The 22,503-nt window shown below is 49.7% G+C and overlaps 20 non-coding genes across 20 annotated transcripts; all 20 read left to right on the top strand.

The window, feature by feature from the left end:
• Positions 1 to 39: 39 nt before the first annotated feature.
• Trnag-gcc (transfer RNA glycine (anticodon GCC)) lies at positions 40 to 110 on the top strand. Its single transcript has one exon. It is a non-coding gene; the product is annotated as a tRNA-Gly (tRNA).
• A 70-nt stretch (positions 111 to 180) lies between these two features.
• On the top strand, positions 181 to 251 carry Trnag-gcc (transfer RNA glycine (anticodon GCC)). The gene has a single exon. It is a non-coding gene; the product is annotated as a tRNA-Gly (tRNA).
• A 70-nt stretch (positions 252 to 321) lies between these two features.
• Positions 322 to 392, top strand: Trnag-gcc (transfer RNA glycine (anticodon GCC)). The gene has a single exon. It is a non-coding gene; the product is annotated as a tRNA-Gly (tRNA).
• Positions 393 to 462: 70 nt separating this feature from the next.
• On the top strand, positions 463 to 533 carry Trnag-gcc (transfer RNA glycine (anticodon GCC)). Its single transcript has one exon. It is a non-coding gene; the product is annotated as a tRNA-Gly (tRNA).
• Positions 534 to 603: 70 nt separating this feature from the next.
• Positions 604 to 674, top strand: Trnag-gcc (transfer RNA glycine (anticodon GCC)). Its single transcript has one exon. It is a non-coding gene; the product is annotated as a tRNA-Gly (tRNA).
• A 70-nt stretch (positions 675 to 744) lies between these two features.
• Positions 745 to 815, top strand: Trnag-gcc (transfer RNA glycine (anticodon GCC)). The gene has a single exon. It is a non-coding gene; the product is annotated as a tRNA-Gly (tRNA).
• A 70-nt stretch (positions 816 to 885) lies between these two features.
• On the top strand, positions 886 to 956 carry Trnag-gcc (transfer RNA glycine (anticodon GCC)). Its single transcript has one exon. It is a non-coding gene; the product is annotated as a tRNA-Gly (tRNA).
• A 70-nt stretch (positions 957 to 1,026) lies between these two features.
• Trnag-gcc (transfer RNA glycine (anticodon GCC)) lies at positions 1,027 to 1,097 on the top strand. The gene has a single exon. It is a non-coding gene; the product is annotated as a tRNA-Gly (tRNA).
• A 70-nt stretch (positions 1,098 to 1,167) lies between these two features.
• On the top strand, positions 1,168 to 1,238 carry Trnag-gcc (transfer RNA glycine (anticodon GCC)). Its single transcript has one exon. It is a non-coding gene; the product is annotated as a tRNA-Gly (tRNA).
• Positions 1,239 to 1,308: 70 nt separating this feature from the next.
• Positions 1,309 to 1,379, top strand: Trnag-gcc (transfer RNA glycine (anticodon GCC)). Its single transcript has one exon. It is a non-coding gene; the product is annotated as a tRNA-Gly (tRNA).
• Positions 1,380 to 1,449: 70 nt separating this feature from the next.
• On the top strand, positions 1,450 to 1,520 carry Trnag-gcc (transfer RNA glycine (anticodon GCC)). Its single transcript has one exon. It is a non-coding gene; the product is annotated as a tRNA-Gly (tRNA).
• A 70-nt stretch (positions 1,521 to 1,590) lies between these two features.
• Trnag-gcc (transfer RNA glycine (anticodon GCC)) lies at positions 1,591 to 1,661 on the top strand. Its single transcript has one exon. It is a non-coding gene; the product is annotated as a tRNA-Gly (tRNA).
• A 2,179-nt stretch (positions 1,662 to 3,840) lies between these two features.
• Positions 3,841 to 3,911, top strand: Trnag-gcc (transfer RNA glycine (anticodon GCC)). Its single transcript has one exon. It is a non-coding gene; the product is annotated as a tRNA-Gly (tRNA).
• Positions 3,912 to 3,982: 71 nt separating this feature from the next.
• On the top strand, positions 3,983 to 4,053 carry Trnag-gcc (transfer RNA glycine (anticodon GCC)). Its single transcript has one exon. It is a non-coding gene; the product is annotated as a tRNA-Gly (tRNA).
• Positions 4,054 to 4,123: 70 nt separating this feature from the next.
• Trnag-gcc (transfer RNA glycine (anticodon GCC)) lies at positions 4,124 to 4,194 on the top strand. Its single transcript has one exon. It is a non-coding gene; the product is annotated as a tRNA-Gly (tRNA).
• A 70-nt stretch (positions 4,195 to 4,264) lies between these two features.
• Trnag-gcc (transfer RNA glycine (anticodon GCC)) lies at positions 4,265 to 4,335 on the top strand. Its single transcript has one exon. It is a non-coding gene; the product is annotated as a tRNA-Gly (tRNA).
• A 71-nt stretch (positions 4,336 to 4,406) lies between these two features.
• On the top strand, positions 4,407 to 4,477 carry Trnag-gcc (transfer RNA glycine (anticodon GCC)). Its single transcript has one exon. It is a non-coding gene; the product is annotated as a tRNA-Gly (tRNA).
• Positions 4,478 to 4,547: 70 nt separating this feature from the next.
• On the top strand, positions 4,548 to 4,618 carry Trnag-gcc (transfer RNA glycine (anticodon GCC)). Its single transcript has one exon. It is a non-coding gene; the product is annotated as a tRNA-Gly (tRNA).
• A 70-nt stretch (positions 4,619 to 4,688) lies between these two features.
• Trnag-gcc (transfer RNA glycine (anticodon GCC)) lies at positions 4,689 to 4,759 on the top strand. The gene has a single exon. It is a non-coding gene; the product is annotated as a tRNA-Gly (tRNA).
• Positions 4,760 to 9,722: 4,963 nt separating this feature from the next.
• Positions 9,723 to 9,794, top strand: Trnam-cau (transfer RNA methionine (anticodon CAU)). The gene has a single exon. It is a non-coding gene; the product is annotated as a tRNA-Met (tRNA).
• Positions 9,795 to 22,503: the final 12,709 nt, after the last annotated feature.

Consider the following 22,503-nt stretch of genomic DNA (forward strand, 5'->3'; position numbering starts at 1 on the left):
GCGCACCTGTCCGAACTACGTATGAAGGTCCGTTACAGGGCGTCGGTGGTTCAGTGGTAGAATACTCGCCTGCCACGCGGGTGGCCCGGGTTCGATTCCCGGCCGACGCAGTTCTCTTTTTTAGCGACGCTAAGTGCTGTTGCGAACCTGTCCGAACTACGTATGAAGGTCCGTTACAGGGCGTCGGTGGTTCAGTGGTAGAATACTCGCCTGCCACGCGGGTGGCCCGGGTTCGATTCCCGGCTGACGCAGTTCTCTTCTTTACCGACGCTTGGTGATGTTGCGCACATGTCCGAACTACGTATGAAGGCCCGTTACAGGGCGTCGGTGGTTCAGTGGTAGAATACGCGCCTGCCACGCGGATGGCCCCGGTTCGATTCCCGGCCGACGCAGTTCTCTTTTTTAGCGACGCTAAGTGCTGTTGCGCACCTGTCCGAACTACGTATGAAGGTCCGTTACAGGGCGTCGGTGGTTCAGTGGTAGAATACTCGCCTGCCACGCGGGTGGCCCGGGTTCGATTCCCGGCCGACGCAGTTCTCTTTTTTAGCGACGCTAAGTGCTGTTGCGCACCTGTCCGAACTACGTATGAAGGTCCGTTACAGGGCGTCGGTGGTTCAGTGGTAGAATACTCGCCTGCCACGCGGGTGGCCCGGGTTCGATTCCCGGCCGACGCAGTTCTCTTTTTTAGCGACGCTAAGTGCTGTTGCGAACCTGTCCGAACTACGTATGAAGGTCCGTTACAGGGCGTCGGTGGTTCAGTGGTAGAATACTCGCCTGCCACGCGGGTGGCCCGGGTTCGATTCCCGGCCGACGCAGTTCTCTTTTTTACCGACGCTAAGTGCTGTTGCGCACCTGTCCGAACTACGTATGAAGGTCCGTTACAGGGCGTCGGTGGTTCAGTGGTAGAATACTCGCCTGCCGCGCGGGTGGCCCGGGTTCGATTCCCGGCCGACGCAGTTCTCTTTTTTAGCGACGCTAAGTGCTGTTGCGAACCTGTCCGAACTACGTATGAAGGTCCGTTACAGGGCGTCGGTGGTTCAGTGGTAGAATACTCGCCTGCCACGCGGGTGGCCCGGGTTCGATTCCCGGCCGACGCAGTTCTCTTTTTTAGCGACGCTAAGTGCTGTTGCGCACCTGTCCGAACTACGTATGAAGGTTCGTTACAGGGCGTCGGTGGTTCAGTGGTAGAATACTCGCCTGCCACGCGGGTGGCCCGGGTTCGATTCCCGGCCGACGCAGTTCTCTTTTTTAGCGACGCTAAGTGCTGTTGCGCACCTGTCCGAACTACGTATGAAGGTCCGTTACAGGGCGTCGGTGGTTCAGTGGTAGAATACTCGCCTGCCACGCGGGTGGCCCGGGTTCGATTCCCGGCCGACGCAGTTCTCTTTTTTAGCGACGCTAAGTGCTGTTGCGAACCTGTCCGAACTACGTATGAAGGTCCGTTACAGGGCGTCGGTGGTTCAGTGGTAGAATACTCGCCTGCCACGCGGGTGGCCCGGGTTCGATTCCCGGCCGACGCAGTTCTCTTTTATAGCGACGCTAAGTGCTGTTGCGCACCTGTCCGAACTACGTATGAAGGTCCGTCACAGGGCGTCGGTGGTTCAGTGGTAGAATACTCGCCTGCCACGCGGGTGGCCCGGGTTCGATTCCCGGCCGACGCAGTTCTCTTTTTTAGCGACGCTAAGTGCTGTTGCGCACCTGTCCGAACTACGTATGAAGGTCCGTTACAGGGCGTCGGTGGTTCAGTACCTGGGCCTGATGGCTTAGGGGCTACTTTCTATAAAACGTTTAAGTCAGCGCTGGCTCATGTCCTCCATCTAGTTATCAGCGAAGCGTATGACCGAAAAAGATTGCCCTTGTCCTTCACAACCTCGCATATTGTGCTAATCCCGAAGAGTGATGATGAAAAGAAACGCTTGTTGCCTGGCTCATATCGCCCGATAACTCTAGCCAACGTTGACTATAAAATATTCACGAAAGTTTTAGCAAAACGACTGCAAAGTGTCATCAAAACAGTGGTAGGGCCGCACCAGACTTGTGGCATTAAGGGGCGCAGTATTACAACAAATGTACACGTGGCTCGAAGTGTGCTAGAGTGTTGCGATGCGATTGGCGATTACGTCGCGATGATGCAGATCGATTTGGCAAAAGCCTTCGACCTCGTCTCGCACAAGGCTCTACTATACATACTTGAACACACGAATGTTGGCAGTGTGATAACGGAAGGTGTCACGATGGCGTACAAGAACTGCTCAACGCGAATTATTGTTAATGGGGAGCTCACCGATAGCTTTCGTGCACATGTGCTCTCGTCGGTGCGTCAAGGATGCCCGCTTTCGCCCCTTCTGTTTGCTGCTTATCTCGAGCCACTCTGCTTGGCCATTAAAAACAACGAACGCATAACAGGCTATCGACTACAGGCAGCACACGTTAAAATATTGGCGTATGCCGACGACAACGCGATTTTCTGCACTGATAAAGCGAGCATTATAGAGGCAACTGCTGTTGTCGAAAAGTTTTGCAATTCAACTGGAGCCCAGATAAACTGGGATAAAAGTTATGGCTTCTGGCATGGGAGTTGGGAAGACAAGCCGGAGACCTTTTCTCGAATGAATTGGTCAAGGTTACCTACACAGTACCTGGGGGTGCCTCTCGGAAGTTACCGTGAGCCCGAACAGTACTGGCTCGACCAAGTTTCGACAGCAAAGGAAAAGGCTGACGGTTGGAGCGGCAAGCAATTGTCAATGTTTTCTAGAGCCACTGTTTGCAACCTTTTTTTAGTTTCCAAGATATGGTATGTTATGAATGTGTTGTGTGCTGCGCGGGTAAGCGTACAAAAAATTCACCGCATTTTCGCCACTTTCATTTGGGCCTCTACCTGGGAGAGGACGAGTCGAACAAATTTGTTTTTCCCGGTCAAGAAAGGTGGGCTTGGTCTGGTTCACTTGTTTTTGCGACAAATTGTGTCACGCTTTGTGTTTCTGCGGGATCAAAATGATCCCTTTCTTCGAACACTAATTCAAGTACGGCTGAGTAGACTTCTTCCAGGATTTGTTGTTTCGTCGGCTCAGAACATGCCGGGAACCGTGACTGGGTACCTGCGTGAAGTGGTGCTGGCGCATAGGATGTTGAATGTGCGATTTTCGCTGCAGTATCTGTCCATCGTTACAAAAAAGCAATTGTACAGAGATCTTGTGGACATGATGCTACCTGTACCTTTGTACCGTTCGCCACACCGTGGAGGCCCCGGACAGGACGTTCTAAAAAAAGTCAAGAAAATGCCAGTAAGGCCATCAACTAAGTCTTTCTTTTTCAAATTACATACAAACACACTTCCCGTTAAGACCTGGCTTCATAGCAAGGGTATTTTCATCCCCTGGACAACGGACTGCTTTTTATGTAAAAAACCAGAAACAATAGAACATGTTTTCCTAGATTGCTGGGACCCGATCTTTCACTGGGACGTTCTGCAGAGAACGCTGAAGAAGCAGTTACCCCTGGACCCGTATGGAATACGCTTCTTGCCAATAGATACCTCAGAGGAAGTACCGTATGACCTCATTATGATCCTGGGCCTCCACGCGATGTGGAAATCTCGCATGCAATTTGAACATGCAGACATCGTTGTGAAACCGGTGCGAGAACACTTAATTGAGAGTGTTGTTTACGTGAGAGACGCATAACAAGTACTGCCTGATCCACCACAATGGATGTCTGTATTGGATGAACTGGTGTCACTGAAAAGATTTTAGTGCTGTGTTGGCCAAAGTGGGGCTGGCACGTTTTATCATTTGTAACATTTGATTTTGTACGTCGACGACGGCAATAAAGAAAAAAAAAGCGTCGGTGGTTCAGTGGTAGAGTACTCGCCTGCCATGCGGGTGGCCCGGGTTCGATTCCCGGCCGACGCAGTTCTCTTTTTTTTGCGGCGCTACGTGATGTTGCGCACCTGTCCGAACTACGTATGAAGGTCCGTTACAGGGCGTCGGTGGTTCAGTGGTAGAATACTCGCCTGCCACGCGGGTGGCCCGGGTTCGATTCCCGGCCGACGCAGTTCTCTTTTTTAGCGACGCTAAGTGCTGTTGCGCACCTGTCCGAACTACGTATGAAGGTCCGTCACAGGGCGTCGGTGGTTCAGTGGTAGAATACTCGCCTGCCACGCGGGTGGCCCGGGTTCGATTCCCGGCCGACGCAGTTCTCTTTTTTAGCGACGCTACGTGATGTTGCGCACATGTCCGCACTACGTATGAAGGTCCGTCACAGGGCGTCGGTGGTTCAGTGGTAGAATACTCGCCTGCCACGCGGGTGGCCCGGGTTCGATTCCCGGCCGACGCAGTTCTCTTTTTTTAGCGACGCTAAGTGCTGTTGCGCACCTGTCCGAACTACGTATGAAGGTCCGTTACAGGGCGTCGGTGGTTCAGTGGTAGAATACTCGCCTGCCACGCGGGTGGCCCGGGTTCGATTCCCGGCCGACGCAGTTTTCTTTTTTGGCGACGCTACGTGATGTTGCGCACCTGTCCGAACTACGTATGAAGGTCCGTTACAGGGCGTCGGTGGTTCAGTGGTGGAATACTCGCCTGCCACGCGGGTGGCCCGGGTTCGATTCCCGGCCGACGCAGTTCTCTTTTTTAGCGACGCTAAGTGCTGTTGCGCACCTGTCCGAACTACGTATGAAGGTCCGTTACAGGGCGTCGGTGGTTCAGTGGTAGAATGCTCGCCTGCCACGCGGGTGGCCCGGGTTCGATTCCCGGCCGACGCACTTCTCTTTTTTAGCGATGCTAAGTGCTGTTGCGCACCTGTCCGAACTACGTATGAAGGTCCGTCACAGGGCGTCGGTGGTTCAGGATTCTGCTTCCGGCAGCCGAGCTGAACGGTCAGCAGAGTCATGGGCTCCAATGGAGCGGCGACAGCGGCCCTAGTTGGCCGCGGAAACAGGGTGAACTGCGAAGACGACACAGGCTATCAGATTATTTTGCCTCCCCTGCCAAAAGGACGCGTGGTGTTGAACATCGTATTTTTGCACGGTGACGTGCGAGCTAGACCATACAGAGCTGAGGATTTTCGGGACGCTCTCGGCCCAACAGGACTGCTGCCGGAGGTGCTTGCGCTTGGGGCTTACCAGATCAACCACGTCTGGGCGGTGACCATGAACAACGCCGACGCCACGAAACGGCTGCTGGACGTCAAGGAGCTCAAGGTAAAGGGGCGGCGCTGCATCGTGGTTGACCCCCAAGACCAGCAGGTACGGCTGCGTCTTCATTGGCTAATACATGGTGTGGCTGATGAAGACGTAAGAACGGCGCTGGCGGCCTTTGGAAAGGTCGTTCAGGTCACCCGAGAGCGATGGCGGGTACAAGGAATCAGCGACAAGGGGACGACTACCCACTCCGTGTTGCTCAAGCTTAAGAGCGGCGTGAAGCTGGACGACCTCCCACACCAAATCAGGGTCGCAGGTGAACTGGCACTTGTTGTCGTGCCTGGCCGCCCAATGCAGTGCTTGCGCTGCCAAGGCTCTGGTCATGTACGTCGGGAGTGCAAGGTCCCTCGGTGCTCGCAATGCCGCAGGTTTGGTCACTCGGAAGACCAGTGCATACGCACGTACGCTTCTGCGACCGAGCCGGCCGAGGGTGACCACGCCGCGCAGTTGCTGATGGATGTGGCCGAGGCCGAGGACGCGGCAAAAGGGGCAGGAGACCAGGCAACCCCAAGTGCGGCAGCCTGTTCGCTTGCACCGGCTGTCGAGGCGGTGGCACCAGTGGACAACAAGGCTACCGATGGAGGGGCAGAAGATACAACGGACAAGACTACGGAAGAAAGCACAAGCAACTCAGCGGAAGCATGTGTGTCAATGCAGACAGTGGAAGACCCGTCGGAAAAGAACGACGCAACGGGCAGCAACGTCGGAGCCTCTGTCAAACGTCCTCTTGAACAGCCTGCAGGCAGCAACGCAGCGAACCAAGGGAGTAGCGAGGACGGGCCGCCTTCGAAGACATCTGTGGGCAGGCGCAGCAGCTACAAGCCACGTCCCAACATTAATACAGCGGAAAAAAAAGACTGACAACAAGCCACCACTGCTCTCCAGTGGCACCGGTCCACCGGGTGGACCTGGGGGCGTCTAGCGGAGAGCTAGACGCTAAAGGTAAGCACCATGCTCCGGGCCCAATCTCTTTTCACTAGACAGCCATGGCTACCAACCCGACGCTTAGATTGGCGACGCTGAACGTTCGAGGTCTGGCCGCCAAGCGAAAGCAGAGCCAAGTGTTCAGGCTCCTGGTGGACCATGACCTTGACGTGTTAGCAGTGCAAGAGACAAAAGTGGATGGTAACGCGGAGACACGGAGCATGGTGCAGCGGTTTACGTCGCGGTATTACGTGATAGTGAGCCACGCCATAGGGGCGTCGGCGGGTTGCCTATTGTTTGTCAAGAAATTATCGGGTCTCGTGGTGCAACGTATTTTTTCATGTTCATCCGGCCGGTTAGTTTCGTGCGATTTTGTATTGAGTGGACTTGAATGGCGTGTGGTGTGTATTTATGCGCCAAATGTGTCAGAAGATCGGTCGCTTTTTTTCTCAAAGTTAAATGAGCACATGTCTTCTAATAAGCATATCGTACTGTTAGGTGATTTTAATTGTGTTCTCAATGCCAGAGATAGGTCAAATCGAGGCCTAATGAGCGATAAAGGTCGGGACATTTTGGCCGAGATAATTACTGAATGGGAATTGGAGCACGTGGCTGACTGCATGATGGGGACGCGAGATGTGCGTTTCACGCACTTTCAGGGAAACAGCCATGCGCGTTTAGATCGCATTTACGTGTCGCTTGCAGCAATACCGATGTGCAACAGTTACAATATCTGTCCTATTTCCTTCACCGATCATTGTCTAGTTAAATGTGACATAGGAAGAAAGACAAAAGGTTGCAGATTCTCTTGGGAACTGTGGAAAATGAATTCGAAACTGACCACTGATGAAAGTTTCGTAGCAGAGGTGTTGGAGTGCATCGCAGAAACTCTTCTGAACGGAGAAGGTAAATTTGCAGAACGATGGGAAAAGTTTAAACAGCGGATTAAAATGAAAGCCATCGATCGTACCGTCACACTAAATTATGAAGCAAAAAAGAAAGAAAAAGAACTAAGAAGAACCTTCGAAAAGTTAACAGAACTGGAGTGCCAAGAGCCGGGAGCATTCAAAAGTGATATACGGAATATCAAACAGCAACTTGAACTGCATGACGAGGAGCGTTATCGCGGCGCGATTGTTCGTGCTAGAGCCGAGTCCTTTGCTGTGGGGGAGACACCCACAAAAAGGGCGCTTGGACTGGAAAAGGCGCAAGCACGACGCAATCAGATTGACGTGATCGAAGCGGGCGGTCACGAAGTTACAGGTACCGATAGCATAGCACGTGTGTTCTTTCAGCACTATGAGAATCTATTTCACATAGGCAGGTAGACCTGGAACGCTTTAAAACGAAGTTTTTAGCACGCATGCCCCAACTGAGTGATGAAACCAAAGCTACATTAGAAGCGCCGATAACTGTTTTTGAAGTGGAACGCGCGATTGATAATTTGAATCCCGGCAAGTCGCCTGGCCCTGATGGGCTTTGCGGTGCGTGGTACAAGCGATTTAAATAGGAATGGTCAGAAGTGCTCGTAGCAGTTTTCAACGAAGCGTACGAAGGAAAGGTATTACCACCGTCATTCAGTGAATCCCACACGGTGCTGATTCCGAAGTCAGAGGATGAGGACAAGCTGAAGCAAGTAACATCATATAGACCAATAGCGCTCACAAATGTGGACTACAAGGTTTTAATGAAAGTTCTAGCTGCCAGACTTCAGACAGTTATTAAAGACATAGTCGGTCCGCACCAAACATGTGGAATTAAGGGTCGCACTATAGCTATGAATGTTCACAAGATGCGGTCCGTTCTAGAGTGTTGCGATTCCCTGGAAGCATGTGTGGCCGTACTCCAGTTGGACCTGGAGAAGGCATTTGATTGTGTAGCGCATGTTATTTTGTTTACCATATTAGAACACATTAATGTCGGGTCCATCATCATGGACGGTGTAGCTCTGGCGTATCAGAATTGCTCTACCAGACTAATTATTAACAAGGCATTGGGGGCCCCCATAAAAATCCAGCGTTCCGTTCGCCAGGGCTGCCCCATCAGTCCACTTTTGTTCTGCATTTACATTTACATTAACGTTATGTCTGTCAATACTTGAAAATAATGCTATTAACGGTTTTCGTTTGCATTCGTCAGAGGTGAAATTGCTTGCGTATGCCGATGATGTTGCAGTCTGTTGTATTGATTATGAAAGCATCGAAGAATCTATTAGAGCTGTCAAAATTTTCAGCGACGTTACAGGAAGTCGGGTAAACTGGGGAAAGTGCCTGGGATTTTGGCACGGAGTGTGGCCGTCGACGCCGGACATTTTTGCCAACGTCGTGTGGCAGAGGATGCCTGTGAAGTACCTCGGTGTGCCGCTTCAGTACTACAAAAATAATAATGACTACTGGCAGCAACAAGCAGACCTCTTACGTGAAAAGGCGAATGCTTGGAGGGCTAATTATCTCTCCATGTTTGCGAGGGCTACCGTGTGTAACATGTTTTTGTGGCTAAATTATGGTATGTGATGCAAGTTATGTACTGTTCTAGGGTAAATGTGCAAAAATTGCATAGGGTTTTTGCGATCTTTGTGTGGGGATCTACCTGGGAAAGGTGCAGTCGCACAAACTTGTTCGGGAGAGTAAAGTGTGGGGGGCTTGGACTGGCACATCTCTTTCTCAAACAGTTAGTGAACCGGTTTTTCTTTTTTCGCGAGGTAAGCGACCCATTCCTGCAAACGGTGTGCCAGGCAAGATTAGGGCGACTGTTACCCGACTATGTTATTAGCACCCATGTCATGTCGGGTACGGTGCAGGGTTACTTTCGGGAAGTAGTGTCAAGTGTGCGATTTCTGTGCGTTCGGTTTCCCAATGATTATTTGTATTCTGTTACAAAGAGAAAATTGTATAAAGACATATGTGACATACTGTTGCCAATTCCCTTGTACAGAGCCATATACAGTGCAGGCCAGGGTCAGAATGTCCTGAAAAGAGTTAAAAGAATGCAAGTAGCGCCAAGTGTGAAATCATTCTTTTTCAAACTGCATACCGGGACGCTACCAGTGAGAACTTTCCTGGAGGAGCGTGGGTTTTATATGCCCTGGGGTTCTCACTGTTTTATTTGCAAACAACCGGAAACCATCGATCACGTTTTTCTTCACTGTTGGGAGGGGGTCTTTTTTTGGGATGTGTTGCAGCGGACAATGAAAAAAGAATTCCCGCTAGATACGCACGGCATCAGGTACCTTGCAATAGACAACGAAGAAGAAGTACCTTTTGATCTGATTATGTTGACTGGCCTGCACAGTATATGGCGCTCACGAATGGCTGGCTTCTACTGTGAACCAGATAGAAGACCGGCAAGGCTGTACTTTCGAGAGAGCATGGCTCGTTTAATAGAAGTAGAAAAAGCAAAAGAAGGTGTTTCCCCCTGGATTGCCAGTGTGGAACCCTTGGTTACACTAAAGGAATTTTAATTGACATCGCCAGTCACCACTTGACTGACGGCATTATGTGCACAACAATAACAACCTTTATTGTAACCTTGTTTTGACGTCTCATTTGTGATGTGTGCTACGTGTTTTGTTGTTGAAAAACCGGCAATAAAGAAAAAAAAAAGCAGAGTGGCGCAGTGGAAGCGTGCTGGGCCCATAACCCAGAGGTCCGTGGATCGAAACCACGCTCTGCTACATATATTTTTATTTTTCTCACATTTTACAGAAATTTCTAATCAGCGCGTTATTTCATGTCCGCGTGCAATATTGTATGCCGTGAATCGCACTCATGCAAGACGCCTCCTTTCCGCGCTTTAAGAAGCTTAAATCGTTTATTACAAATGTGAGCGAATTTACACGCATTAACAGTAAAGCAGAGTGGCGCGCCCACTTCCGGACGTCGAGGCGAACGGACGTGCCATCATGTGCTCCGAAGGAGCGGTCTCAGCGGCCCATCTTGGCCGCGGAAACAGGAACATTCATGAAGACAACCAGGATTATCAAGTGATGCTGCCCCATCTGCCAAAAGGTCGGATTGTTCTTAATACAGTTTTTTTGCATGGTGATATCCGTGCTCGGCCGTACAGAGTCGAAGACTTCCGGGACGCCCTGGCCAGCCTGGAAATGCTCCCCGAGGTTGTGGCCTTGGGAGCTTTCCAGATGAATCATGTGTGGGCCGTAACACTGAAGAGCTCCGAAGCCGTCAAGAAGTTGTTAAGATCTGCAACAATTACGGTCAAGAGCAGGCGCTGTCTAGTCGTTGACCCGAACAACCAGGACCTACGCCTTAAAATGCACTGGGTGCTCTATAATGTCAACGAAGAAGACATACGTGAGGCTCTAGCACCGTACGGTGAAGTTACGGAAGTTTCCCGAGAGCGCTGGCGTGCACAGGGCGTCACAGACAAGGGCTCCACAACAGCGTCTGGTGAACCTCAAGTTGAAGCCGGGCGTTACAAGTGAAGATATCCCGCATCAGCTTCGAGTCGCGGGAGAGCCAGCTTTATTAGTGGTGCCTGGAAGGCCACCACTTTGCTTGCGCTGCCAAGGAAAAGGCCACGTTCGCCGGGAGTGCCGGGTGCCCCGATGCTCGCGTTGCAGGCGTTTTGGCCATGATGAAAGCCAGTGCACGCCTACATACGCAAACGTCACAGGGCCGTTGAAGAATGCAGATTCCTCTGAGCTTGTCATGGACGAGGCGGAGGCTGAGGACGCGGCAGCCGCTGAAAGTGAGAAGGTTCAACCGCAAGTAACGCCCACAGCACCCGCCCCCTTGCAGCTGGCCGTGATGTCCGTACCATTCGAGCAGCCGGCACCGCAAGAAAAGCAGTCTGACCCGGAAAAGGACAGGCTGCACCTGTCAAAAGAAGCCAAGGAAGACTCAGCTGCAGCGACTGACTCCAACGCGCTGAGCGCAATGGAGACAGATGCGACTACGTCGTCGAGTAAACGGGCGCACATCGAGACAGTGAAACTTGACGACCCGAATGGTGGCCTGAATGCCGAGGAGCCGCCTGCTAAAGCGGCACTGGGCCGACGGCCGTCATTCAGGCCGAAGCCGAACATTCCCCCAGACAAACATGTTGCAGACACGACGCCGAAGTAGGCGCCGGGGTCTGCGCTTTTTGGGTGCCAGCACATCAAGGTGCGAAAGACTTTCACACGCATGGACGGCTTCGGGGAGCGGAGACATCAAGCTTGTGTTGCAGAAGGTGCAAGCGTGTCAGAAAGAATTCTGCAAGGACTGGCCCAACCCGGTGAACTGTCTGCCGTGCGGTCGCGCACAGAGGTGAGCGTCGTGCGACCCGTTCGCTCCTCACAAAATATGCACGATAAAACTGGGCAGCCGCTACGAGTAGCTACACTGAATGTAAGGGGTTTAGCAGCCCGGAGAAGGCAGTATCAAGTGAGCCGACTATTTTTAGAAAATGAGTTGGATCTTGTCGCAGTGCAAGAAACCAAAATCGAAAGTGAGGAGCATACGGACTGCATGGTGGAAACCTTTCGAACGCGCTACAATGTTTGTATTTGTCATGCTGTGGGAACATCCGGTGGATGCGCGATCTTCATCCGCAATAACCTTGGCATTTCGGATGTGAGCATTGTTGTTTCTGAAGCAGGGCGATTGCTAATTGTTGACTTTTATTTTTCCGGCCAGCCTTGGAGAGTGATATGTGTTTATGCACCTAATAACGAGAACGATCGCGTAGCCTTTTTCGGAAAAATCGAGCGTTACTTGAAGTGTTTGAAGCGTATTGTTATGCTTGGCGATTTCAATTGTGTTTTGATGGCTGAAGACAGAGCTAAGAATGTGTCTGGCCGCGATAAAAGTGCAAATGTACTGCAGGCGTTAATGCACGAAAATGATTTGGACGACTTGGGATGGCTTCTTTCGAATGGAAATCGGCCCGTGTTCACGCACTTCCAGCGCGGAAGTAGCGCGCGGCTCGACAGAGTGTATGCCTCGGTTGACTTTGTGAACATGTGCACTAATTATGAAGTAAAACATGTCTCTTTTAGTGATCACAGCCTTGTTATGGTCACACTCGGTGGCAAGAAAAGGAAAACGCAATTCAGCTGGGAGTTATGGAAGTTCAATGTAAGACTACTCGATGACGAATTGTTTAATGGCAAAGTAAAAGGAAAAATTGAAAGCATGACCCGCACAGCAGCAAAGTCACGTGCGGCTGAATGGGACCATTTCAAGAACGAAGTCAAGCTGATAGCGATCGAGAGGGGAACATTGCTCAGCCATAAAGAAAAAGAAAAAACAAAAGATTGCAATGCCAGCTTGATTTTATGATCAGCATGGGAACAGCGAATCCCGGGAAATTCTGTAAAGAAATCCGTGAAGTTAAGGGTCAGCTCGAGGCTCTTGACGTTGAAAAGTATCGATCAGCAGTAGTAAGGGCGCGAGCTGAAAAGCTCTGGATGGGGGAAACTCCCAATAAGCGCGCATTGTGCGACGAAAGGAGATATGCAACACAAAATGAAATCCGAGAGATAAGGTATCAAAACAATATTACCAGTGACATTAACGAAATTGAACGAGCATTTGTCTGAGCACTATCAGAACCTAATAGGTGAAAAAAGAAGCGGGAGCTCTCCGCTAGAGCCGGAGATTCTTGATTTAATGCCAAGGTTAGATGAAGATACTCGAGCGCTTTTGGAGCAACCCATTAGCGTAGATGAAATCAAACATGCGATCAGCGAACAATCGTTGGGGAAAACGCCTGGCCCAGACGGCCTTGGTGCCGCGTTCTACAAAGCTTACGCCGATGATTTGGCACCCATTTTGCATGCAGTAATCACAGAGGCGTTCGAAACGAAAGAAATGCCGCTTTCTTTCCGCGCCGCTCACGTAGTGCTGATTCCGAAATCTGACGACCGTACTAAGCTGCTATCTGTGGGGCGAACGCTCACAAACACGGACTACAAAGTTTACACAAAAGTGTTGGCAAAGCGACTGCAGAGTGTCATCAAACTTCTTGTTGGACCACACCAGACATGTGGCATAAAAGGACGCTCTATCTGTACAAATGTGCATGTAGCCCGCAGTATTCTCGAGTGTTGTGATATTTTTGGCGATCGAGTAGCTATGTTGCAGCTCGACTTAGCAAAAGCATTTGACCGTGTGTCGCATGAAGTTCTTTTCAGCATTCTTGAACATGCAAACATAGGCACTGTGATACTCGATGGTTTAAAAATGGTGTACAGTGACTGTAATATAAACATTGTGGTGAACAAGAAACTAACTGATAGTATTAAGATCAGATCATCAGTAAGGCAAGGTTGTCCCATTGTCCCCTTTGCTCTTTGCAATTTACTTAGAGCCATTCTGTTTATCTCTAATAAGCAATAAAGGATTAATGGCTATAAGCTTGAATCGTCACATGCTTAAAGTGCTTGCTTATGCTGACGATGTGGCAATATTTTGTACGGATAGGGAAAGTGTGCAGGAGGCAATAAGCGAGACTCATAGATTTTGCAGACAAACCGGCTGCGAGATCAATTGGGACAAGAGTATCGGCTTTTGGCATGGAAGCTGGGATGTCACGCCGGCTGTCTTCGCAAATTTACAGTGGACTGTGTCTCCTTCGAAATATCTGGGTGTGCCTCTTGAGCACTACAATAGCACTGCACAATACTGGGAAGAAGAGACGTCGCGTCTAAAAGAGAAAACCGGAGGATGGCAAGGTCGCGATTTATCGATGTTTGCAAGGGCAACTGTTTGTAATTTATTTTTAATTGCCAAAGTGTGGTATGTTCTCCAATTTTTGACCATGACACGTGTGAACGTACAGAAAATTCACAGAGTTTTTGCTGTTTTTATTGGGGTTCCACTTGGGAGAGGGTCAGTCGAACACACTTGTTTCGTCCTGATCGAGATGGGGGACTTGGATTGTCGCATTTGTTCTTACGACAGATTCTTTCTCGTTTTGTCTTCTTGCGTGACCAAAGTGATTTATTTTTGCGTACGATGCTTCAGGTTCGCTTGAAAGATGTTTTGCCTGAAATTATTGTGTCTAGTGCAACGCCTGTAAACTGTGGGGTTAAAGGCTATATGCGGGAGGTAGCAGCTTCCTTCCGAATACTAAAATCTCGGTTTTCAATGCAATATCTGATCACAGTGACAAGAAAGAAACTTTACAAATATTTAGTTGAAGTTATGCTGCCAGTGCCTATGTACAGAATGAAATACTATGGAAGCTCAGGGCAAGATGTGTTAAAAAGAGTTAAAAGGATGCCAGTGAAACCAAATGCAAAATCATTTTTCTTCAAGTTGCATACATCTACCCTTCATGTGAAAACACGATTGGCCGACAAAGGAATATTTGTGCCCTGGACGACAAACTGTGTACTTCGTAAGAAACCGGAGACCATTGAGCACGCATTTATTGAGTGCTGGGATGCCGTATTTTACTGGGACGTCTTGCAAAGAACGCTTAAAAAGGAACTGCCGATAACACCGCAGGGTATACGCTTCCTGCCGGTAGACAGCGATCAAGAGTTCCCATACGATATGATAATGCTGTTAGGCCTCCATAGTCTGTGGAAGACACGGATGGCGGTAACGCATGCTGATGTCAACCTGCGATCAGCAAGAGAAAATTTTGTAGAAAGTATTGTTTTCATACGTGAAATATTTCCTGTACAGGCGGAACCGCCTGATTGGTTGGATGTTCTTGATGAATTGGTGAAGTTCAAAGAATTTTAGCTAGCTACGGTGGCCCAAGTATGCCAGCGTATTTTTATATGTGTATGTGTATCTGTGTGTGTGAATAAAACAAGGTTCATAAAAAAATGATTATGGGCCGAGTGTCACGCGCTGGACGCTGGCAAGGCGCGGCATACTAGGAGGCGATGGCCGCGGGGTACTGGTGGGAAATGCAGCTCTAGAGCGAGAAATACGTAGTGCATGGCTACCTTATCTATTTTTTTAAATACAGAAAAGGAACATAGAGCGTTGCAAATTAATTAAAGAAAGGAAAAAGTAAAAAAAAACACTGAGATTCGATCCTCCGACCACCAGATCCCAAACCCCCTATCTTCCAACTACGCCACGCCGATTTTTTTTTTTTTTTTTATTGCTGGTCTTCGACGTGACAGAGAACATACTAACGTGCACACATTCAAATATCACAAATGCAAGCAGTTGGACAGGAGAGAGAGAAAAAAAAGAAAAAGAACATAAAAGCCGCTCGTCCATGTTGGAGCGGCATTGTCAAATTAAAATTGCTTCACGGCTACCAGAGCTGCTACCCTTGACAGCCAATCCGGTACACACTCTTGCATTTTCTGTGCTTGAATAAATCTTGCAATACATTCTTTGACGTAAATACGTGTCGAGATCACAAAAATACACCACGCCGATGGACTGATTAACGATTCATAATTTGCCACGTCAAGACGCAGACACAGTTGCAGTTTTGCACAGACGTCTCGCACAGACATGGTAGATGCCTTGTCGCCCCGCAACTAAAACTTACACCTGTATAAGAACGAAAAAGCTGTTGTCCGTGTTCCATAGTATGCCTGGAAGCGCTGCAACACTGATTTGCTGTTACGATTGGTATATTAGCTCCGAAAAAAGTGTTAAATGAACCGCCGACACGCAAATCTGTACGGGCTGTTACTGCCGATTTTGACAGCCATTTCTTGTTCTTAGCGCAAGGGAAATGCAACATTTTCTTAGTTCGACAGTCCATTTCAATCGAAATGTCTGTGTAGTCACATATCTCTGTCAGAAGAGTGCTTGGTTAATGCGGCTGGCAGCCTTCGGCGACAGCGCATATAGGCATGTTTAAAACGCGTCATATTGGCGCTCATCACTTGTGCTGACAATTTAGACACGAAGGAATGGTCTGTTTAAAAACACCGATGGGAAAGGCGAACTACAGATTGATTCATCCTCGTTAGACTTCTTGATTCCTCAGCACAGAAAGGCCGATAGAGTGCAGACCACCGTTACTAGATTACTAGTAGACCACCGTTACTAGATTAAGAGGTAATCCAGTAATGGTGGTGTAGACGGACTCAGCCGGTACGGCAGGTCTAACCTTCGGTGGAAGTGAACGATCTCGGCGCGGGTACCTGGTGAATGCAACAATGTTTCTATTTGAGCTTCAGAACCTTTAAGTATCATTTTAGTACACTAGAGAAAGTGGAAGCGCATGAATCGCCTCAGCTTTGTTGTCGGTGCGATATCTATCAGCGGCAAACTTCTTGAGGTCAGTTCGAACGCGTCTGAACTGCTGCTGGGTTTCATGTCGACTGCACAACACTGCGACAACTCGTAGTCATCGGTTGCGTACAAACAACTAGAAAACGAAGCGTTATCTTCTTTTCCGTAAATTCGTTCACGAATACGGCTATCCGCACAGTCAAAAGGGAAATGCACAAACCGAAAATGATCTTCAGTGTCGCATATGCATGGGCCGCTCACGCACCTATATTCCAAGCTGCAACACCGCCAACACTAAAAAGACATTTATGACCCCAAATTATAGCGCTATTTAAGACAGCAGTCTGTTTTATGGACAGTGCTTGCCCATAAAATTGTATCAAGCATTTCATATTCAACAACACTTATGCTCCGGCAGTGCGGCACACTATACCAGAGCCTATACTACGGCAGAGCCAGCGAACTCCAGCGACAACCAACGCGTGTACAGCGCACACCAGTGCGCCCCAGCGTGCGAACAGTGAAACCAGCGTCTCGTCCAGCGTGCCCCAGTTCTGATCCAGTGATCTCAACAGTGTCCCAGTGACTACCAGCCTGCGCCAGCGTCCACAGTGCCATCCAGTGTAAAAAAAACCGCGCTGGTTTGACACTGGAAGGTGCTGGAAGACGCTGATTTTCGCAATAGGGATATAATGCGAAGAATGTTCGTGGTACCTGGTTATCCAGAATTGTTTGACGTTCCGGAAAACCATACTAGGTGGACCTACGTGTTACTGCAAATTGGGTAGTGTGTGTGCGTAGGTCGCGAGCGTACGTGTGTGTGACATCAGGAGCATGATGACCACCAAGTTGTAGACAATCGTATGACGACAATCCACGCCGGCTGTAAAGTAGCACCGAATTCAAATACCATAATTAAACCTAGCAGTAACAAGACAAAGGCAGCCTACGAGAGAGAAGGAAGGCGAAACTGTTTCTATTTTCCACTACCGAAGAGCGCCACTTGGGCAAACAAGATGGCGTGGACTAGAGTTGGCAATGAACAAAAAGTCGCAGTTTCGCCCGGAAGGCGAAGCATCGATTGCAAATGCAAAGTAGTGCACTACTATAGGAAGTAAGTATAGTAGTTTCATCGGCCGTATGAACTTGTAAACAAAGGGATAATAACTCAATCAAAAAATGAGCGCAGCTTGCGCTACAGCGCAGGGTCGCTATCCCACAGGGTCGCTATCCCGAGGACGCTGGATACTCAAACGCAGACTCTCGAGCTCTCCTTCTCGAAACTCGGGATCTTCGACTCGACGACGCCTTTTCTCAGCTGCAGCTTCGGCCCGGTATTCCGGATAGGCTCGCCGCCGATGCGCAGATTCTCGCGGCCTGGCTAAGCGTTGACATGTCTAGGCGAAGCGATGCACATGTGGTTGCTAGGCGACGCGAAGTAACGTCATGGCTAGACGGAGCAGGTGTGCGGTCGTAGCAGCTCGATGCGGCGGTGCAGAGCAGCGGCGAAGAGAGGCGCAGCTTTGCCAAGTGGTTGCTAGGTAACGCGCGGTGACGTCATCGCCAGGCGCAGTTTCCGGTCTGTGCTATTCAGGCCAACTTCCAGCTTAAACAGGTGGACTGTTAAAAATGTCGCAGTTTCACCCGAAAGGCGAATCGTGAATTGCGATAGCAAATTAGTAGAGAGCTATTCGGAGTAGAGATAGTAGTTTTATCGCCTGCTTAAACTTGGACACATTAGCTTACTAACTTAACTGAATTAACAAGCGTGGTGTCAGTGCGCACAAGCGAACATAAATAGATCAGACTCAATGACCGCAGACAACCACTGTCAAAACGCTGTCAGCAAGCCCAGCCGCCGCAGCGAGCGAAGGTTTGTGCGGTCTATCGCTTCAACGGAAACTGAGCGGCGAATGCACAGCGCATACAAAGGTCAGAGCCGTGTGGAGATCGCTTTTAAGAGACGGTGCGGGCGACCGCCGCAGCCGGGCAAAGTACAGGTGCATTGTTGGCAGAGTAAAAGCTGCCCCCCCCCTCCCTCCCGCGCTGCCTTCCCGCTTTCCTCATTTTGCGTGGGAGATTGATTGGCCAGTTACCCTTGCGCCCAGGTTGAAAGATACGCATTTGGTGCCGCTGCACAGCGTCGCCCCGCCTCCCGCCCTCCCAAACCCCCACGGTCTTTCGCGCGGCGGAAGTCGCGTTTGCTTTCCGCGGTGCGTTCGCTCTCCGTGATAGCGCGCATCCCCCGCGCGCTTTCACTCGCGCATACGGCGCGCGGCGACGATTTTACTGCCCTTGGACTTTACACGGAACCTCACAGCGACGACGACGGCAGAAATCCACTTGAAGTGTCCATGCAAGTTGCCATTGCAATAAAGGCACAGTGCGACGCGCGAACACGCGAACATCAACACATCGCATGCGATGACCGCGGTAATTCGCTGGCAAAACGCTAGGTTGAGAAAGCGTGGCAGTGAATGAATTGGCGTTCGTGCTGCGTCTCACATCAATGCCGTTCACTGTGGCTCCATCGCAGATGGCTTTCAAGCTACAGCGGCCCGGGAGGGCGCGCGCGCCCGCAAGGCTCCGGAGGGAGAATAGGGGGGGGGGGTATCTACTCCGGGAGGCCCCGGCGGCCGCACGGGCCGCTGAATCTTGAAAGCCATTTGCGTCGGGGACACAGTCCTGCCATGCGCTGAGTTTTCGCGGCCGCCCGGAGTAGAACGCGCCCACGCCCCTCCCCCCCCCCCCTGCCCCCCCGCCCCCCTTGCCCCCTGCCGCGACCGAACACGGCGCGCTGCCTTTCCGGTTCCCTCTGGTGCGTGTGCGAGATTGAGCCGCGATCACCGACTCACCTTCGCACGCTTTCCCTCGCAAGTACAGCATACGGCGTGCGGTGACGATTTTATCACCATTGGACTTTATACGGAGCTTTACGGCGCCGTTGACGGCAGAAATGCACCTTGAGTGTGTATATAATTGTTATCGCAATAAGATGTTTTTTTTTTACTTTTTTAAGTAGATTTTTAGCTCACATTGCTCAGTGTACACTTCAACCGGTAGCAGAACAAAAAAAATTGCGTAGCTTGCCCTGAAGGCGCAATGCTAAAGAGACAGCGGAGCTGATTGGCACCTAGCTACTCCTGGCTTTTGGGCTAGGCTAAGCACTACCAAGCCATTCCCAGAATTTTTCGAAGTTTATTGATAATTGATCGAGAATAGATTAGCTATTGATTAGCTATCGATTGCCTATCGATGACTGACAAAGCTTAAGTAGTCCAACCATGCTTAGCTAGACTTAGCCAGGCTCAGCTTTGCTAGTTCGCAGGGGTATCTGCCATTGCGCTTGCACCCTTTCTGCACAACCGCCAGGATCGGCCCACACTTTTTCCGACGCGTCATGGACTTAAGGCCAGCTTAAGCAGCTCCGCTGTTAAAAGTTCAATACTTAACGGTTATTCAGGAACAAAACTAATTTTTATTCAGCGCGATCTTGCTTTCTGCTCTTAAGCAGTGAGGGGCGATAAACTTTTATTCCTGAGGAAGAATACGTTCTGACTATATTTCTAGGAATCTAGCTGCCTTCTCGGTTTCTTGCATTCCGGAAAGGTCACCAGAAAACTCGTACAGTGCTCTTCCTTAGTCATAGCATGTGCAACAGATGTTCTTATTGCTTGCCTGAAAGCTAAAGGCATTTGTGGCGGCAGAAAATGGTCCGCTGTCCATTTTTGATTCGTGGGTGTCAGCAAGCAAATCGTGACGTCCATCGAATGCGTCATAGGATTGATATATTTAAAGAGGTGGAGGACTCAAGAACGTCTGATTTGCATCGCTTGACAGACGTATATCCCACTCCGTCAGGACATCAAGAAGCTATTTTTCGTTTTGGTCAAGAACGTTTCCGCTCCACAAGGTAATGGTGAGCATTGAAATGAAAAGAAAGGGTTTGCAGAGGTTAGCACCTAGGAAATATTATTAAGGTTTTCAGTAGCGATTGCTGAGGTTGGCTAATGTAAACCTAAACCACACGCAGACCTTCACTGCCTATACGAACTCGTACAGGGGTAATTTCCAGGATGTCGTCAATCAGGTAATAGAGAAATCTGCGGAGTACAATCAACCTCTCTATATGGCTTTCATAGCTTATAAAAAAGCATTTGATTCAGTAGAGATACCAGTAGTCATTGAGGAATTGCGTAATCTAGGAGTACAGGAGGCATGCGTGAATATATTCGCAAATATCTACAAGGAGTGCACAGCCACCTTGGTTCTCCACAAGAAAAGTAGAACGATACCTATCAAAAAAGGGGTTCAGGCAAGGAGACACAATCTCTACAATGCTATTCACTGCATGCTTACAAGAATTATTCCAGCTGTTAGACGGGGAAAGGTTAGGATTAAGGATTAACTGCAAATATATCAGCAACCTTCGGTTTGCAGATGACACTGTCCTATTCAGCACCAATGGGGATGAATTACAGCGAATGATTAAAGACCTTAACTGAGAAAGTGTAAGAGTAAGGTTGAACATTAATACGCAGTATACAAATATAATGTTAAATAGCCTGACAAGGAAACAAGAATTCAGGATCGCCAGTCAGCCTCTAGAGTCTTTAAAGGGCTACGTTTATCTACGTCAATTACTTACAGAGGACCGCGATCACGAGAAAGAAATTTACAGAAGAACAAAAGTGGGTTGGAGTGCATACGACAGAAATTGCCAAATCCTGACGGGGAGCTTAGCGCTGTCGTTGAAAAGAAAAAATGTCACAGTTTCGCCCGAAGGGCGAAGCAATGAATGCGATAGCAACACAGCAATGTCATACGAAGTAAGGTGAGTGGCTTTGGTAGCAACAACACGCAGAACTGTTGTCGACGCCATCGGCGTTTTGCCCGCGTTAGCTCAAAATGCGTGCGGCGTTGGTGACTGTTGCTGGAGCCTCTGATATAAATAGGCACTTGGTGCCGCAGCTAAACGTCGCCTCCCTTCCTTCCCCCTCCCCCATGGCCTCTCGCGCGTCTGAAGAAGGCGCGTTTGCTCTACATATATGGTGATTGTAAAGGAGAAACGAGACGCCTACTTCTGCAGCCCTTAAGCGAGCACGGCGCAGAACGCGCGTTTGTTCTCCGCAGTGCGTTCGCTCCCCGTGAAAGACGCGCCTCTCGCGCCCTTTCACTCGCACATACAGCGTTCGGCGGCGCGCGGCGACGATTTCATCTCCAAATGACGTCATACGGAACCTCACGGCGACGGCGACGGCGACGGCGACGCCGACGGCAGAAATCTGCTTTTGAGTGTCCATATAATTGCTATCGCAATAAAAGTGTACAATCATTGCATTCTACCGGTGTTAACATATGGGGCAGAAACTTAGAGGACCCCACAAAGAGCGATGGAACGAAAAATGTTAGGCCTAACGTTAAGAGAAACGAAGAGAGCGGTGTGGATCAGAGAACAAACGGGAACAACCGATATTCTAGTTGACATGAAGCGGAAAAAATGGAGCTGGGCAGGCCATGTAATGCGTAGGATGGATAACCGGTGGATCATCAGAGTTACAGAATGGATTCCAAGAGATGGGAAGCGCAGCCGTGGACGGCACAAAATTAGGTGAGGTGATGAATTTAGGAAATTTGCAGGTGCAAGTCGGAATCAGCTAGCGCAAGACAGGGGTAATTGGCGATCACAGGAAGAGGCGTTCGTCCTGCAGTGGACGTAAATATATGCTGCTGCTGATGATGATGAATTTCCAAGAGAGAGGTGCAATTTTCACGTACAGGGAGGATATCGCGTGGTATTTCGCGCCGGATAAACAGCATGGTGCTTGCATAGAGAAAATTGCGAATACTGTGGTTTCCACGCACGACATTATTTTGCATATGACGTCATTTTCACAGACCATAACATCTCGCTATATATGTCCTCAATGAGGCCTGCAGAATTTTCTCACAGCAACCATGGCGCACTTTTGACGTCGGGGTGGACGCGGTGGCCTATCAGTGTGTTTGTTAGTGTTAACTGTAAGACGGAAAATCACTAAGCGTTGCAGAAGACAGTGCTTGGTGGTTACACAAGTTATATTCTCGGCCCCGGTGCTTGTTAGCGACGTTGGAAATTTTTTTCGAGTCTCTTGCGACTCCTGAAGAGAGAGCAACATCTGGCAGTATTTGTGTGCCAATATTTCATCCTGCGGTGGGAATTCATTCTAGTTGTTTGGT

Source organism: Dermacentor silvarum, chromosome 4, assembly GCF_013339745.2.
Source record: "Dermacentor silvarum isolate Dsil-2018 chromosome 4, BIME_Dsil_1.4, whole genome shotgun sequence".
NCBI classification, from domain to species: Eukaryota; Metazoa; Arthropoda; class Arachnida; order Ixodida; family Ixodidae; genus Dermacentor; species Dermacentor silvarum.